Below are 17,823 nucleotides of genomic sequence, written 5' to 3' on the forward strand. Positions count from 1 at the left end.
AATGCTGGCAGATTTGGCTGATAATCTCAAGCGAACAGGCCTCCCTCTCCTCACAAGGTAGATGCATGGGATGGATGATAGCACAGAGTGACATCGTCCGGGGGCAAGGAGGCAATAGAGGAGGAGTGTCAACCCGAAGAAGAGCTGCAAAATGGGCAAAGGGGGACTATAGAGAGGATCCCAACGAGAGGGCAAAGGTGGAAGAATCATGTAGGATTTATCCTCCCATCTTCACCAAAGCACATTCTGATTGCATGTTTAAATAGTGCACCGAAAAATCATGGGGGTGGAGAATCTGGCTCAGAAGCATGTTGCTTGGAAGGGTTGGTTTGCTTTTTTCAAACCAGAACTGTGAAGCACCTCCGAACAGAACCGTATGCATACGCTTCTTCGGATAGATGTAGACATTACTCATATGAACACGGATGAGAGTAAATAACCATGTTTTATCTCAAATAAATCTAAAAACATGGCCATACTTATTGAGTCTAAGATTTGAACCTAGATGAATTACATCACACAAAAAAATTGGAACCAACTCTTCTAACTTGTATTCATTACATTTCAAGAATAACATACGCAAATGTTGAGTGTACCCAAGAGACTCATGTGGAACGGTTAACTAGAAACCCGGCCCTCAACTCAATGAACTCGTGTACACATATGTAAATGCATGTACGTATACGTAGAGGCTCACCGAACTCACTTCGATCAGAAGTTCAGATTCCCAACTGAATAGATAAACCATCAATTTGTGGAATCGGATTGGATACGTGCTCTTGAGCCTTGGTACAGATAAATAAAATGAAATTGGATACGTGCTTACTTGAGCCTTGGTACAGACAAAAATAAAATGAATGTTCGAGTGAATTGGTCATTCTGTCAGCGGTTAAAAAGTTTTTGAGCTATAGTAGTAAATTGGTGTAGGCAAGTTGAAAGCACTCTAAATCTATATATAGTCGCCTTTGTTTTTGGGGTGCTTACCAGGCCTTGTTTACTTGGGAAATTTTTTACAAAATTGCTACAGTAACTCTTTTGTTTGTATGTGACAAATATTGTCCAAACATAGACTAACTAGGCTTAAAAGATTTGTCTCGTAAATTTCGACCAAACTGTACAATTAGTTTTTATTTTCGTTTATATTTAATACTCCATGCATGTGTCTAAAGATTCGATGTGACGGAGAATTTTGAAAAATTTTGCATTTTGGGTGAAAGTAAACAAGGCCCAAGATGGGCATAAAAAAGAACCAAGGCCTTGTTTAGTTCCGAAAAATTTTGCAAAATCGACACTGTAGCACTTTCGTTTGTATTTGACAAATATTGTCAAATCATGGACTAACTAGACTCAAAAGATTCGTTTCGTCGATTTCGACCAAACTGTGCAATTAGTTTTTATTTTTATCTATATTTAATACTTCATGCATGCGTTTAAAGATTCGATGTGACGGGGAATCTGAAAAATTTTGCAAAATTTTTTGGGAACTAAACAAGGCCCAAAGCAAACGTAATTGGCGGGAGAAACTACAAAGGTTCATGACAAGGGTGAGGTTTACTACGTACTCTCTCGTTCAAGGCCCCGCCGTCACGTCTGTGCACCGGGTCACCGGAGGCACGGGCGCACGGCGCCGAGAGAAAACCAGAAGTAGACAAAGGCCTTGGCCTTCCGAAAACTTTTTAGTTTTCGGAACTGTAGCACTTTCGTTTTTATTTGACAAACATTATCCAATTATAGACTAACTAGACTTAAAAGATTCATCTCGTGATTTACAGATAAACTGTGTAATTAGTTTTTATTTTTGTCTATATTTAATGCTCTGACGGGAAATCTTGAAAAGATTTTGGTTTTTGGGGTGAACTACTTGTTTAGTTCCCTATAAATTTTGGCCTTGTTTAGTTTCAAAATATTTTGCAAAATCGACACTGTAGTTTTTTCGTTTGTATTTGACAAATATTGTCCAATCATGGACTAACTAGACTCAAAAGATTCGTCTCGTCAATTTCGACCAAACTGTGCAATTAGTTTTTATTTTTGTCTATATTTAATACTTCATGCATGTGTCTAAAGATTCGATGTGACGGAGAATCTGAAAAATTGTGCAAAAATTTTTGGGAACTAAACAAGGCCTTTGCAAAAATTTTCAGATTCTCCGTCACATCGAATCTTTAGACGTATGCATGAAGTATTAAATATAGATGAAAATAAAAACTAATTGCACAGTTTGGTCGAAATTGACGAGACGAATCTTTTGAGCCTAGTTAGTCATGATTGAACAATTTTTATCAAATACAAACGAAATTGATACAATTCACGTTTTGCAAAATTTTTTGAACTAAACAACGCACAAGAGCTGCGATGCAAGTGCAACAAGGCAGAGCGCGCAGCGCAGCCACAGCCACACAGTCACAGTCACAGTGGCGGAGTGGCCGCTTTCCATCAATCGGCAGAATAATTGGAGCCGAGGCCGGGGATCTCAAAAGCGACACGGCGGCGGCAGGCTCGAGGACGGCGGACGGCCGCTCGCCCGCGCTCGCAAGGGTCTGGGGCCTGCCTCTGCCTTTCCCCGGGAAGGAAAAGCAGCAGAAAAGCCTCGGGATCAGCGGAGTTTGTTTCGAGCATCGTCTGGTAGCGGTGACCATGGCCCACCCCTGACTTTCTGCAATGAGCCAATGACACACCAAATACGAATCTGCAGAAGCTAGCTGCTCACTACCGTAACTTTTGTAATTTCGGCCTTTTTCCATTTCCAAAAGTTTTTCATCCATCCTATTAACTTGATTTGTCAGAGAATTTTAAAAAATTTTTTGGTTTTTAGAGTTAATTAAACACGGCCTAAGTACGCTGCGCAGCAGGAACTACTGCTCAGAAATCACTAAGGAGAATCTCATGACAGACGAGAGGGCACGCCGCATGGGCATTGGCGTCGTGGGCGATGGCAGGCCTGGGAGGAGATGGTGGTGTCCAGTCAGTGTCCTGTGCACTCTTGCAATGCTACCGTAGGGAGCACGATCGGAGTAGAGTGTCACGGGCGCACAGGCAGCCGCGCCCCGGGCCGGGCAGGTGCATCGTCAGCGCCAGCGGGGATGCGCATGCGCTCGGCCTCGGCTCGCGGTGGCCTCCCGGATCCGCATCGAGATCGCGCGGGCGTGATGCCATGCCATGACCGTGCCGTGGTCACGAGGACGGGACGCGACGCGACGCGATCAGATTCGTCCGGCCACGTCTCCGGCGGGAGCGGGAGCGGGACGGCGTGGCGTGGCGTGGGGCTGGCCGCAGTGGCCACGGGAGCGCGCGGCTTGGGTTGGTGGGGGCCTTGGCTTGGCTGACGCGGATCGTGGCCGATCGCGATCGTGCCATGGATTCGATTCCGACCTGGCGGGATATGGACCGCACGCCACGGCCCCACGTGCTGTCCTCAGGCCTGGGCCGCCTGCTCTGATTGGCAGCCGTCTCGCGTAGTATGGTCACGTCGGTTGCTCACGTGCACCCTCCTCTCAACTTCAGAACATGGACCACCCACTCTGGGCGCTGGCCACTCCGCCACTGCTTCTGCTTCTGCTCGGCTGGTAGCTTGCTCTTGGCTCCTCGACGATTCACTGTTATTCGTCTTTCACCTACTCCCTCCGTCCACAAATAAGTGCACATCTCGTTTCCCGAGGCGTCAAACATTTTTAAATTTGACTAAATATATATAAAAATATACTAATATTTATTGTATGTAATATATATCATTAGATTGAGCATGAAATATACTTTCATAATATACTAATTTGTAGATACAAATATTGATATTATTTGATATATTTCTAGTCAAACTTAAAAAAGTTTGACTCCTCGGGATGCGAGATATGCATTTATTTGCGGACGGAGGGAGTACAAATTTTTCATCCGTCACGTCAAATTTTTTTGACATATACATAAAACATTAAATATAAACAAAAAAACTAATTTTATAGTTTAGTTATAAATTACAAGATGAATCTTTTAAATCTAATTAGTCTATCATTAACCATAATTGCTACAGTAACACATATGTGGTAGTGATATATTAATTATGCTTAATAAATTCATCTCGCAGTTTTTCCAAATGAGCTTTTTTTTTTGTGCATACCGATCTCCATTCATTCACATATGGCAGGGGTACAATCTCGGGTCATCAGGTTCGAGACGCAGGCTGGGGCACAAGACCACCACCCAGACCGTGTATCGCCTGTGACTTGCTTAGCTATAGTATGTGCTACCTCATTACAAGAACGAGCTATAACAGTGAACTTGAAATCTATAAAAGCCCTGCTCAATTCTCTAATCTCTGCCAGGACTCCCTCAACGCTAGTCCTCTGGTTTTGGCCAGCTTGCCACAGGCGCAGCAACTCCTGGGAATCTGTCTCCAGCCAGACTCTGTCAGCGTTGATGTGTTGAGCCATCTTGAGTCCATCGCGACATGCCAAAGCTTCGGCAGTAAGAGCATCAAGACAATGGTCGTACCAGCGAGCACAAGCCCGTACAAACAGACCATTTTCATCTCTTAACACAGCACCCGTCGCCCCTTTCCACTGCCGGTCATAGAAGGCGCCATCAGTGTTACATTTCATCCACCCTGCCTCCGGTTTGACCCATCGTGGAATTGATGTCCTCACTGGATCTTGTAGGTTCCTTATTTGCTGTAGATCGAACGCCAGATCAATTGCCCATTGCACAGCAACCTTCACCGGCCAAATTTGTGCACCATGCCTGTTCCTGTTTCGCTGCATCCACAGCGCATACATCCCGATCAGTATTATTGTTTGGGCTTGCTCCGATATCACCATGCCCTTAATCAGATCATACGCCCAGGATGTCGGGTGTAGAGGTGGAAGCTTAACACCCGTCATCCTCTTAGTCTGTTCCCAGAAGGATTTGGCAATTTGACACTCCATTAGTACATGCTGAATAGATTCAGAGTCTGCACCACAAGCGTCGCAGTTCGCGATCGGCTCAATGTGTTTCCTGTGCAGGGCCAGTCTAGTTGGGAGGAATTCATGTAGAACCCGCCACCAGAAAACCTTGACTTTAGGTGGCACTTTCAGCTTCCATATTTCGCTCCAACAGGAATTCCCCGAGCCACCTACAGCTTCCTGATGGCCCCCATTTGTGCGGCCTTTATCAATCAGTCTATATGCAGATTTGACCGAGTACACACCATGCTTCTCTGGTTCCCAAGCCCAGATATCATCAGACTGGAACCTGATCGGTGTGCGTAGGATGGCTTCGGCATCCACTGGAAAGAAAATTTGATTTATAAGTTCACCATTCCACTGACCATTTTCCGACAATAGTTCAGATACCCAAGAAACAGATTGCCCTTCTGCTGGCGTGAGAGGTCGGCCTCCGAAGTGGTTTGGCAGCCATCTATCCCTCCAGATATGTGTTGATACTCCATTGCCAATCCTCCTGATCATCCCTTTGGCTAGAACGTCACGGCCCGCAAGAATCGCTCTCCATGTGTGACTGGCATGCCTCCTGCGTGTACTTGTCAGGAAATCACCCTCATGGTAGTATCTTCATTTTAGCACACGAGCACATAGACTATCTGGTTTATCCATCAGTCTCCAGCCTTGCTTCCCTAGCATCGCCAGATTGAAATTCCTCAGGTCTCTGAATCCCATCCCACCCAATGCCTTTGGGTATGTGAGCTGTTCCCAGCTTTGCCAGTGTATATGTTTACTGCCAGCTGAACCACCCCACCAGTAGTTGGCGATAGGCGATCGCATCTTCTTGCCAGTTGTCTTTGAAAGCAGGAAGCAACTCATAGAATAGGTAGGGATAGCTTGGGCCACTGATTTTAGCAGCACTTCCCTCCCAGCCTGACTTGCCTCCCTCCCACTCCATGTTCCAATTAACTTCTTGATTCTTGTTGGAATAAACTCGAAAGCTTCTGAGGTAGACCGTCCCATTGCCGTTGGGAGGCCTAAGTACTTTTCAGCCAACACTTCTGTGTCAATGTTCAGAGCGAGCCTGACTTCAGCCTTAGCTTCATCCAAGCAGTTCTTACTGAAAAAGATAGCTGACTTATCTCGGTTAACCAACTGGCCGGAACCCCGACCATAGATATCAAGTATTTCTTGCAAGCGAGAGGCTCCTCTTTGTGATGCTTCAGAAAATACTATGCAATCGTCCGCAAAGAGCAAGTGCGAAATCCAGGGGGCATGGATGCCCACGCGCACACCTCTGGATAGATACACCGGGCCTCTTGATTTAAGTAAACTTGATAAACCCTCAGCACATAACAGGAACAAATAGGGAGAAATAGGGTCACCCTGTCGAATCCCCCTAGTTGGTCTGAAAGGTTCAGTTAGGACTCCATTCACACGAACTGACAGAGAAACTAAAGTAACACACCTCATAACAAGAGAGACAAAATCCTCATGAAAACCCAGTCTTAGCATCATTCTTTGCAGGTAAACCCAATCAACACGGTCATAAGCTTTTGCCATGTCAAGCTTGACTGCACAAGCACTCAGTTTACCTTTCTTCCTCTTCAGATAATGTGTACACTCATAAGCTATCAACATGTTGTCTGTAATCAGTCTTCCAGGGACAAAAGCACTCTGTTCTTCAGATATAATTTCATCAAGGAAACATCTAAGTCTGTTAGCAAGAATTTTAGAGCAAATCTTGTAGATGACATTACAGAGTGAAATTGGTCTAAAATTTTTCATCTCCTGAGGATTCTTAATTTTTGGAATAAGCACAATTGTCGTCATATTTACCTCGCTTGGCAATTCCCCTCCATTAAGAAAGTTCAACACTGCTCTAGTGATACTAGGTCCCAGCAAGTGCCAGTGGTACTGGAAAAAACCCGCTGTGAAACCATCAGGTCCAGGCGCTTTGTTTGGACCCATCATAAACAGTGCACTGTGAACTTCCTCGGCGGCAAAGGGTTTCATTAACTCCTCGTTCATCTGAGGCGTAACTTTCCTTGGGACACAATTAAGAATCGCGTCAGTCTCCAGGAGTTCTTGAGCAGTGAACAGTTCAGTATAGAACTGCCTCGCCATTTCTTCGATATCAGCCTGCTTAGATACCCTTACTCCATCCGCACGCAGAAGTGCGTTGATCTGGTTACACTTAGATCGTTCTCGTGACTTGGCTTGGAAGAAGGCTGTGTTACGATCACCTTCTCTTAGCCACTCCACACGAGAACGCTGTTTTTCCATTTCCTCTTCCCTTGATAGCATCTCTCAGATTTGCTTCATCACTCGTCTTTCATCCCGAGACGGACCAGTACCAAGGGATTGTCCTCTGATCCTTTCTAAGTCTTTCCGCAATTTAGCCAAATTCTTACGGACTGACCCGAAAGTAGTATGATCCCAGTCGGACAGTGACCGGCCAAGTTCTCCAAGACGGTTCGCCAACTGACTCATCGAAGCTTGGTCATCAGGCTCCTGCCAAGCACTCTCGACTGCCAAAGTATAGGAAGGATCACGCCTCCACATATTTTCATATCTAAAACGGCGCCGTGCCCTGCGCCCGCTTGGCTTGGCTCGAAAGCACTCCAGGAGAAGGCAACAGTGATCAGATTCAGTCGTCTGCACATGCCATACTTTCTTGTCTCTGAAAAGGTCAAGAAAAGCAGGATTCGCTAGACCCCTGTCCAGTCGAACCTTTACATTGTTGCTGCCTTCTTGTCTATTGTCCCATGTGTAGGGGAGTCCAATGAAGCCCAGATCCATGAGGCCACAGACCTGTACTGCTTCCCTAAAGCCATCCATTTGTCTTTCCGACCGACTGTGCCCCCCAAACTGCTCATGTGCCTCCAGCACCTCATTGAAATCTCCCGCGCACAGCCATGGGAGCTCACTCTGCGTATTGAGGAACTTCAGACAGTCCCAACTTCTGCCTCTCAGTTCACGTCTAGGCTCACCGTAGAACCCAGTGAATCTCCACATTGGAGCTTGTGTACCCGGGTCCAGAATTGCAACATCAATGTGAAGTTTGTCGCAACTCTGAAGTCTCACCACAATATCCCGAGACCAAAGGAGTGCTAGACCTCCCCCCCTACCAAAACTCCCCACCCCTAAGCCATTAGCAAGGCCTAGAGATCGTGCTAAAACGTCCACCCGGTCAAAAAAGAGTCGCGTCTCCGATAAGAAGACCAAATTGGGGCGATGTAGCTGTACCAAACTACGAAGTTCCTGAACTGCCTCAGATCGCCCCAGACCCCGGCAGTTCAAACATAATGTTTTCATTGTGCCCGGCGGGGGCTGTCATCCACAGCCGCCGCCGATCCTGCATTTTGGTTGTTGCCCCGCTTCTGTTTCTTAAGAATCTCAATCAAACTATTGCCACTGCTATGCACCGTGGCATCCAAAAGGTTCACACGGGAGTTCACCATGCCCGCAGGGACAAGGGCGCTGGAGCTCCCAAGGACCACGTTGGGGTCAGGTGTTTGTGCATTCTTAGGGAGCGGTTTCGACTTCCTCTTGCGAGGGACCTGCTGAAAGTCCTCCTCCAGAACCTGTATGTCTAGTTGCCTACTGACTTTGGACACAGCAGCCATATCCCCCTGTTCCTTTCCCTTTTGCTGTTGTTTCATTGGAGACTGAACTTCCGGTTCTTCTGAGTTCCCGACCTGGCTAGCAAAGCGGCGGGAACTATCCCCAGAAAGTGGTGCTTTCCCACCTGTCCTCCCGGTGGAATCCGAGCGACGCAGTCCTGAGGATGAGCCACTGCCAAAGGATTCCGCAGCCGCAGCAGCAAAGGATTGAAGTCTGCGTTTCTTTTCCTCCGGAGCCCTTAGGTTGACATCATACGACAGTTTGCCATCCTCATCACGAGCCACCGGAGTGGGACATTCCATATCCGAATGTCCAATTATCCCACAGGCAAAGCAGATATAGGGTAGCTTCTCGTATTGAGCCTCGAACTAGCGAGGTTCATCTGTCTTGTTGACCCTCAGTAGAATCCCCCGTCTCACTGGTTTGTCAATCTCCATGGAGACGCGACCACGTAGAAAGGCTCCACTCGCCTTCCCATCAGCATCCACATCCATTTCCACCACCTGCCCAATCAGGCCCATCGCCCTAGATCCCCTTGAACGATTCATCCAGCCGAGCGGGAGGTTAAGGATACGTACCCAAAGATCTAAGCGATCAAACTTAATGTCTGCTGCACAGAGTTTCTCATCGTATTCTTGTAGCAGAACCGAGTACTTGCCCACCATCCATGGCGATCCACCAAGGACCCTTTCCTTGTCACGCGCACTACCAAACTCCACCACAAACAGGTTGTCTTCTTTCTCCCCTATCGCCCGAAACTTGAGTCCGATCGGGTTACCCCAAGCCGGTCTCATGGCCGAGCGCACAGTAGTGACGTGTACCGGAATCGGCGAAAGTACCTTCCCACCAAGGTCCATTCGGTTGGTGCCATGGTGTCTGAATCCTCATCATCACTGAACTCCAGGATGGCAACTTCATCCTCAGTGAGTTTGAGATTGCGGAACAACTCCGTTACATTGGGCTTTGGGGTTTTACTCCCATCCCCCGATCCGCCGTCTCCTGTCGACGCCATACGAGATCGACTGGAGACACAAAAACAAGGCGACCTGCGCACCTGACGCAGTCGCAATGGGAACCCGACCTAGGGGCCCTAAGCGGCACAACCCTAAGGGTAATCTGTGGTCGGCGGCGCCAAGAATGGCTAACCGACGATCTGCGGGGGCTGGCACCAACTGCGTGTTGGCGACAGGGCGTGGGCACCGGGACCGAGCGGTCACCGGCGTGGCTGGTCTAGGGCGGCGGCGGCGGCCTAGAACGAGGTCGGGGACGAAGTCACTTTCGCGATCGCCAGGCGGGGGGCTCCGTCAATTACGGACATTCTGTTTTGGTCCGTGTCTGTACTCTATGTGTTTTTCCAGATGAGCTATGAAATTGTTTTTTGATTAATCTATGTTTAATACTTAAAATATATGCCGGCATATTCGGCACCTAAAAATTTTGTTTTCGCGAAATAAACAAGGCCTTGTTCGTGTTTCGGCATGCTGATTTTTACCAGAACACGCACAAACTGACAAACTTTTCATTGTTTTCAATTATGATTAAGAACAACCTAATAGGGTTTTTTTTGCAGTAATTTTAGCCTGTTCTAAGTTTATCTGCCGAACCTACCAGTCATTTAGTAGTATTTTTTTTATAATAAATTAGCGAATAATATTTTCAGTCATGGCTTATCAGCCAATTGAACATGCGTGCTACTTCATTTTAGTAGAGAAACATTTCTATAATAATAGACCTGGAACTTTTCCGACAGAACTTGTATCTCTACTATTATATGTAGTGTTCATGTCCGGTTTTGACAAAAATTGTAAAGAAAGAAACCTGATCTAAGAAAATACTTCTTAATTGGGTTTAATTTATATCTATATGTTGTATTTGAATATTCCTTTAAATTGTTTTGAAATTCTTAAAAATGTGTTGTATTACATGATGGAGGGAGTATGTAAACAATCCTGCCTCGTGTATGTCGTAACTTGTAGAAGAATGATTTATTTGGCTAGGCTTCACGGTGTTATGGTTTGTAAGTGTTGTGCTTGTAAGTGTAAGTGTTATGGCTTCATGGAGAGAGTATGTAAGTGAACAGTGTTAACATAAACTAAATTTCAGCGAAACGAGCAGATTGTTACGAGCAAGAGATTGTTCTGAGACTGATAAGCTATGCTGCTAAGTTCACGCAAACATGATTGTTATGAGCAAGAGATTGTTTACTACTGCAGCCTACAGTAGCAGCTTTGGTTATTATGAGCAAATTAGAAATTGAGGCCTTGTTTAGTTCATCTTAAAATCTAAAAACTTTTTAAGATTTTTTATCACATCGAATGTTGCGGCACATGCATGAAGCATTAAATATTAACGAAAACAAAAACTAATTACACAGTTTGTCTGTAAATCGCGAGATGAATCTTTTAAGCCTAGTTAATCTATGATTAGACAATGCTTGCCAAATAAAAACGAAAGTCTTATATTACCAAAATCAAATTTTTTTTTCTAAACTAAGGGGGTGTTTGGGACTACTTCGCTTCACGTTTTTGCCAAACGGTTTCAGCTCCACGCACTCAGTTCGAAAAAAAGAGTGAAGTTGTGAGAGCACCTAAAGAGGTACTCCAGAAACTCTAGTTTTTTATGGAGCTGCTCCACGGTGAAGTTTGTGGAGCAGTCCCAAACACCCTCTAAACAAGGTCGGACCAAAAGAAGTTGGTGAAGTCATGTTCTTTTTTTTTCGCTGTGGAGTTGGAGGTGAAGCCACACTACTATACCTACCGTGTACCGAAGCCGGCCTGTGCGTACGGATCTATCATATCAATACTAGTACTAGGCTATAGCCGCCGTAGTGTGCTCTCGAGTCTCGCCTCTCGCCAATTCAAAGCGTTTTTCTTCTCTCTTGAGGAGAAGCAGCAAACGTTGCCCACGTACTGACGTACGGCATCGCCACCGTAGCTAGTCCACACTCCAGCGCCGCAACACAGCGAAACATCGGGGCCATGCATGTCCTCCACGCGCGCATCGCATCGCATGCATTGGGCGCCAAACTAAAGCGGCACAGTGGCGGTAGCTATACACAAACAAAACTCCCTTCCCCTGGGTCTGGGTCGTCGTCGTCGTCGTTACTAATCCTTTGTCCGGCCTTTTGCAGCGGCGAGGCGCACCAGCACCACTGTGCTGCTCTCGACGACGCAGCAGTCAGCAGCTGCGCGCATGCGGCCGCACCTCAGCTCTGCCTACTCCCGTCTGCCCAGATGCGCCATGCATATGGCTCCGTGGCACAGAATTTGCATTGCTCGACTTCTTTGAAGGAGAGCATCGTCCACGTAGATGATGCATGCATGACTGCTACCTTGGCTGCTTACTGCTGCTGCGGGTTATTTCCCGTCGCGTTTGATTGCAAGGATTGGATTTTACATTCGTGTCGTGAACACACACGGCCGGTCTGGCCTGTCCTGGGTGACTCTGCCTCTCCAAGTCTTGTCGTCTTGAACGCAGCCTCGTGGCCTCAACCTTAATTTTAGAGGCTATGATATGAATCCATTCATTTTCACTAAAGGTTATAACCTTGCTACCAAAAGAAATAACTAACTGTTATAACCTCATCGGTACAATGAGTAGCATATAGATTGATCTATTTGTTTTTCTACCATGGATCATGAATATATACTATCAACAACTCAAGCTAAGATAAAGGATTGAAAACTACCATGATAAAAACATTAATGATGTTACCAATGCATTAAATGAATTAAGTTTGCAAGCGAACCATGCTTTTAGTTTTATCTCTTTCCACTTTTCAAAATATGATATTTCCCGATCTACTTCCAAGTATATATAGACATGCTTACAAGTTATGACCAACCTTGATTATTTGAAAATAAAACAAATAGAACAATAAATCAAAGAAAAGATAGTTACGTACATGACAATTAAGTCGAGTCATTGACCCATTTTAGACTTTATAAGGCCAATCTTATGATCCATTGATCTTGCTTTTGTAGATCAAGTCTAATCCAATGGATCAATCGCGGTCCATTCCATGCATGTTAGTAGCTAGAGGTGTGACTTGGCACGACACGGTCCTCTCATCCTTCGTGCCACTCTGGATCATGGCCTCTAGGTACGCGAGACAAGTTAGGTTGTGTCAGCATGGCACAAGAAGTCTTTGTTTCGGTCTAAGGTGTCACAGAACCGACCAAAATATAAGAGTTCAAGTGTAGAAACGATCGACAAGCAATCAAGTTTCCAAACTTGAGCCCATATAATCCCGGTAGTCAATTGAAATCACGAAAGACTTCAAACCAACTCGCAACAAACCCAGATCGTAATAATTCAACACAAACACAGCGAATGTTACATAGTCATTCATTGCCGTCGAAGCGGCACCACATCGGAGTATTAAGTTATTACAACACTTGTTTGCAGTAGCGGAAGCAAAATAGTTACACACACACTTTCCAAATTCAGTTCTTAAGTTCGAGTTACTGCCAGAGTCTATGCCATCCTTCCAAAAGCATCAGATACGAGATTGTTAGAGAACCGTGCCCGACGGTTAGTCCTCGTCCCCAGCGGGATGGAGACAGGTCTTGCAGAAACCGTCATAAAAGATGTCATCTGCAACAGGTGGGAATAAACCCTGAGTACGAGAATGTACTCAGCTAGACTTACCCGGCTAGTAAAACATAAAAGACACCAAGGATCATGCAAGGCTAAAAAAAAATCAAGTGGAGCTGGTTGACTCAACATTTTGCCAAAAGCCTTTATTATGACTAACACATTGTAAGGGCATCATATTTATTTGCCATTAGCCTACTACTAGATTAGCACCTGTACTACAACACATCACTTGATTATTGCAAACAATAATAACCATATCAAATTCATCATATGCCCTTCTTTGCTATCATCATTATCATGAACCAAGTTTATTAGTGAATGCTACGTTTGCCGCTGCTCTGTCAAGTTCTCACTGACCGGGAGAGACGGCGATTCGAATCGAATTCCTATCCAGCTGGAGGGTTATTCCTAGCACTCACCCAAGCATCCCCGTCGGAGAGCCAACGGGTCACCTTTGGTACAACTCAGGAATCGCGGCTCCGATCTGCGCCGCACTCCCAGGGCTACCACTCTGCCAGGGAGGTCAGGAATTTTAACTCACCTGCCTTTGGGCTTACGCCAATGGTCCCCCGCACACCGCACTTCCTCCGATAGTGCGCACTTTATACTTGCCGGTCTTCCGGCCTGAGTCATACTACTCGGCTTCGTGGTCAGAACGAGTTATCCGGCCAACTAAGTGTTAGGCATGCGTTCAACATGACAAGAGGACGTACAACGATCAGTCCCTAGCTGCCACAGACGGAGTTACTACAACCTTGCAAAACTCCGCCCGACTTAAGTCAAATTAATCAGGTTCCATCCACGATAGCACGTATAGACCATCGTGATCCGACGTAACCCTATATCGCGCAGGTGACAGGATATCACCCGACTTCTACCGATTAAAGCATGGCTAAGCTGCTACTCGATCCTAACTCTATAACCAGGTAGTGGTAAGATATCTGGACAATGATGGAGTAAAATGAAGCAAAGGTTTCATCACAACTCCTATACTTAATGCAGCAATAGATATAACATATTAAATAAACTTTCAAAAGTAAAGGAAGACTTAGGATGCTCTAGGGCTTGCCTTTCACGAACGAGGCTGGCTCGTGATTTGGGCACTCAACTTCTTCTCCTTCTGGCTCCTCGAGTCCGACTTGCTGGACCTCCACTTCCGGGTTGCCTTCCTGACCTTCGGGAATCCCTTACAGATCGAAGGAGACTGCCGTGTCCGATGCACCTATTGCATGCTCGGGGAATAAGAAGGTGTGCATATAAAAGAATGAATGCTTGATAACATAATGGATTCACTGGGCACTCATTTACGGAGTACACCGGTATAACAAGTTCACACAAGCTAACAAGTTAACCTAGTCCAAAACTTACCATGATACTAAAACAGCAAGCAACATGAAACATGAGTAACTCAGTAAATAAATCATAACTAATGATAGACAGATCCAACAAACATAAGTGAAGACATTCTGAAAAGCTTATGGAATTGTCTACAATTCATCTTTAAACATCGCAGCAAGATTCATACATTAAACCAATCATTTAAACAAAGTTCCAGGTTCTGTCCCAGAAAAACAGAGAGCACCTATTTCTCGAACCCAACTTGGAACAGCTATAACTTTTAAACTACTTGGCCAAATGACCTCAAACTTAAACCACAGCTAGTTCAATAAATTTACAACAACTTTGATTTAGTCAAGTTTCACAGAAGGCCAAGTTATCATTAAGCAAAAGTTAAATCACTTACTTGCTGTCCAGAACAGCCTTTAACCCTTAAAGTAATTATTTAATGACATAACCAACACATAATCCATGCCAACCACATGGCTTATGTGCACAAGCATATCACAAGGTTACCAGAACATCAAATGATAACCCTCAAACATTTACTTAACAAGGCATTTATTAATTAATTCTAGAAAGGAGCATAATTACAAGATGCCTAGTCAAGTGCTCAGAAAAATCTAGAAAAATTACAGGAACACAAGTATAGCATCAAAGCATCACCATAAAAATTTGACAGCAATTGCACATACCAAATTAAAGATATGTATTTAACATGTGCCCAAGTGTTTATTTCATAATTTCAGAAACATGACTTATATGGTGTCAAACAACAGATTTCAAATTATTTACATATGAGGAATACCACCAACATGTTCACTACCAAAGTAGAACACCAGCATAAGCACCAATTATTTTATATAATTTAATCAAGAAAACAAGCCAAATTTCAATCATAAATTACATATCAAAGCTGCAGTACTTCAAAAATCATGAAATATTTACCAAAGAACTCTAATACCATACAGAGGCTACCATAAAATTTTCAGAGCAAACTAAGCAGTATAGCAAGAGATATGAATTTATCCATGAATAACAGGATTAAATCCTTAATAAATATTTTCTCAGAAAACATGGTTTATTTTATATTTTTATTAAAAACTAGCCATCTCAAGGAATACCAAAAAAATTGTTTCACAATTTTTGGATTTCAGAAACAGGAGATATGATTTTTGCAAGAAAGCTAAAAATCTGGATTTGAATAAAAGAAAAGGAGGGAAGGAGAGTGACGCTGACAGTGGACTCCGCCTGTCAGGGTCGTCTTCCTCCCGGCCGAGGCGACTTTCGCCGGCGATTTCTCCGCGACGGCGAGGTCTCCGGCCAAACCAAGGGCACCAACGTGATCCCTAGACTCTAGCGACTCGATTGACCCCCTTTTCCCCACGGCGGAGCCACCGGAAGGGGCTCGCCGTCGACGATGGCGGCTCGGCGGAGGTGCTCGGCATTACTCCGGAGCCCTCAGGCCGGTAGAGCGTGACCTAAGACCTTCTACAGCACCAGCAAACTACGGCGAAGCTTCCTAGGTACGCGGCTTGGCTTGAAACCTCGTGGAACACGCTGGCCACGAGAGCACCCATCTCCGGCGGAAACAACACGGCGCTGCGCATCGTGTCCGGCGACGGAGAGCTCGGTAGAGAGTCCACCAAGTGGCGCAAACGCAAGCTAGAAACCTAAGTAACCTCTAGGATCTGACCAGAAACGACGAGAGGCTTCACAGGGCTCGGTATTGGGCTCGCCGGAAAAGATGGTCACGGCGACCCGATTTGGGGGAAGAAGGGAATGGCGGCTCACCGGTGGATTTCTCGGCGAGATGATGGGTGGAGAATGGAGAGCGGTTCACGGCGAAGCTTTGGGTGAAGTTTGGTGAGCAATGGCGCAGCAAGGAACGCGCGCGAGCTCGCCGGAGTAAACTCGCGACGGGAGCTCACGGCGGCCGCGTTTCTGGCGAGAGAGGCGAGGCAGAGCGGAAGTGGACGCGTCCACTCTGCTCGGGGCGTCGCCGTGGACGTCATGCGCGCGCTGGGAGCTGACGAGCGAGGCCATCGCCAGCGTACGGGCGACATCTGGCGGACAGGTCTCGATCGGGACATCCACGCCGGCGAGCTCAGCTCTGAAACGAAACTCGCGATCACCGACTGACAGAGCAACTTCGTCGACGATAAGCTCCCAAACCAGAGCGAGTTAGGAGATGGCGTAGTTGACAAAGTTGGAGTACCAACTGAGTTCTACAACTTTGTCAATTGGAGTAAAAGCCAGATCGGCCTGGATTGGAAGATATAAGATTCCCAAAATCGATCAAGCAAACTGTGGCGTCCCCATACTTAGAAAATTTCTCTAAGTGTTGGAAACAGCCCCAAATCTGCCTTGTGGGTCACTTTTGAGCTATTTGTGATCATTTTCATGAGATGGTCATAAAACAACTTTTGTTCCTTATAAAATTTTCTACAACTTTGCTGTAGAAAGTTTTGACATGCAAACATTTTATGAAATACTTTTTAAAAGCCTAAACAAAAGAGGTTTTTAGAGCCTATTTACATAAGTATGACTTAAGTGATTATTTTGGAGAAGTGATCAACATGAACATTGTTCCCAAGGTTATGTTAAGCATAGATAAACTAATTACCAAAGCCTAGAGCACAAACACAAGCATGGTTCACTCAAACATAAGCATAGGAAGCCTATTTAAGCAATTTAAATCACATTTTTGCATAAAATGACATGGCTCAAGATAGATGATGATCATGATATGCTTTGAGTAGATGATGATGCTCATGCTATGCACATGATCAGTGCAACCATAACACTGGGGTGTTACACAAGGATAGTTCATGGCACACTGTCATGCCTCCGTGTCGTTTCACCCTCAAAACATCTTTAGATTGGTTTTTTATATCTATCGTGACATACAAAACAAATGTATTTTGCATGCACCATTTCGTGTAATACTTTTTTAAAAATGATTTTCAAATGAGACGTAATATTTTCAAGAATCAGATGAGAGATAATATAGTAAATAAAAAAAGTTTGTATTGTAGCATTGTAGATATTGCTTACGTGCCATTTTCATGTTGTTTCGGGTCTAAGAACAGCAAAAAAAAAAAAAAAAGAATAACAGACCGGATCATGCAACTCATCGTGTCGAGATTCTAGGCACGACAGGACTCTCATGTTTGTACCATGCTAACAGTAACACGGATCAAAATATTTCTGCCGTGTTTTAGATCATCGCCAAAAATACTGTTTTTTTCCAGAAACATGCCAAAATACTATTACCATGACCCACTCTCTCAAATCTCCTTAAGACGATTCATGCACCAAAAGAGGCCCAGGGAGCGTGGCCACGTTG

Source organism: Sorghum bicolor, chromosome 2 (genome assembly GCF_000003195.3).
Source record: "Sorghum bicolor cultivar BTx623 chromosome 2, Sorghum_bicolor_NCBIv3, whole genome shotgun sequence".
Taxonomy (NCBI): domain Eukaryota; kingdom Viridiplantae; phylum Streptophyta; class Magnoliopsida; order Poales; family Poaceae; genus Sorghum; species Sorghum bicolor.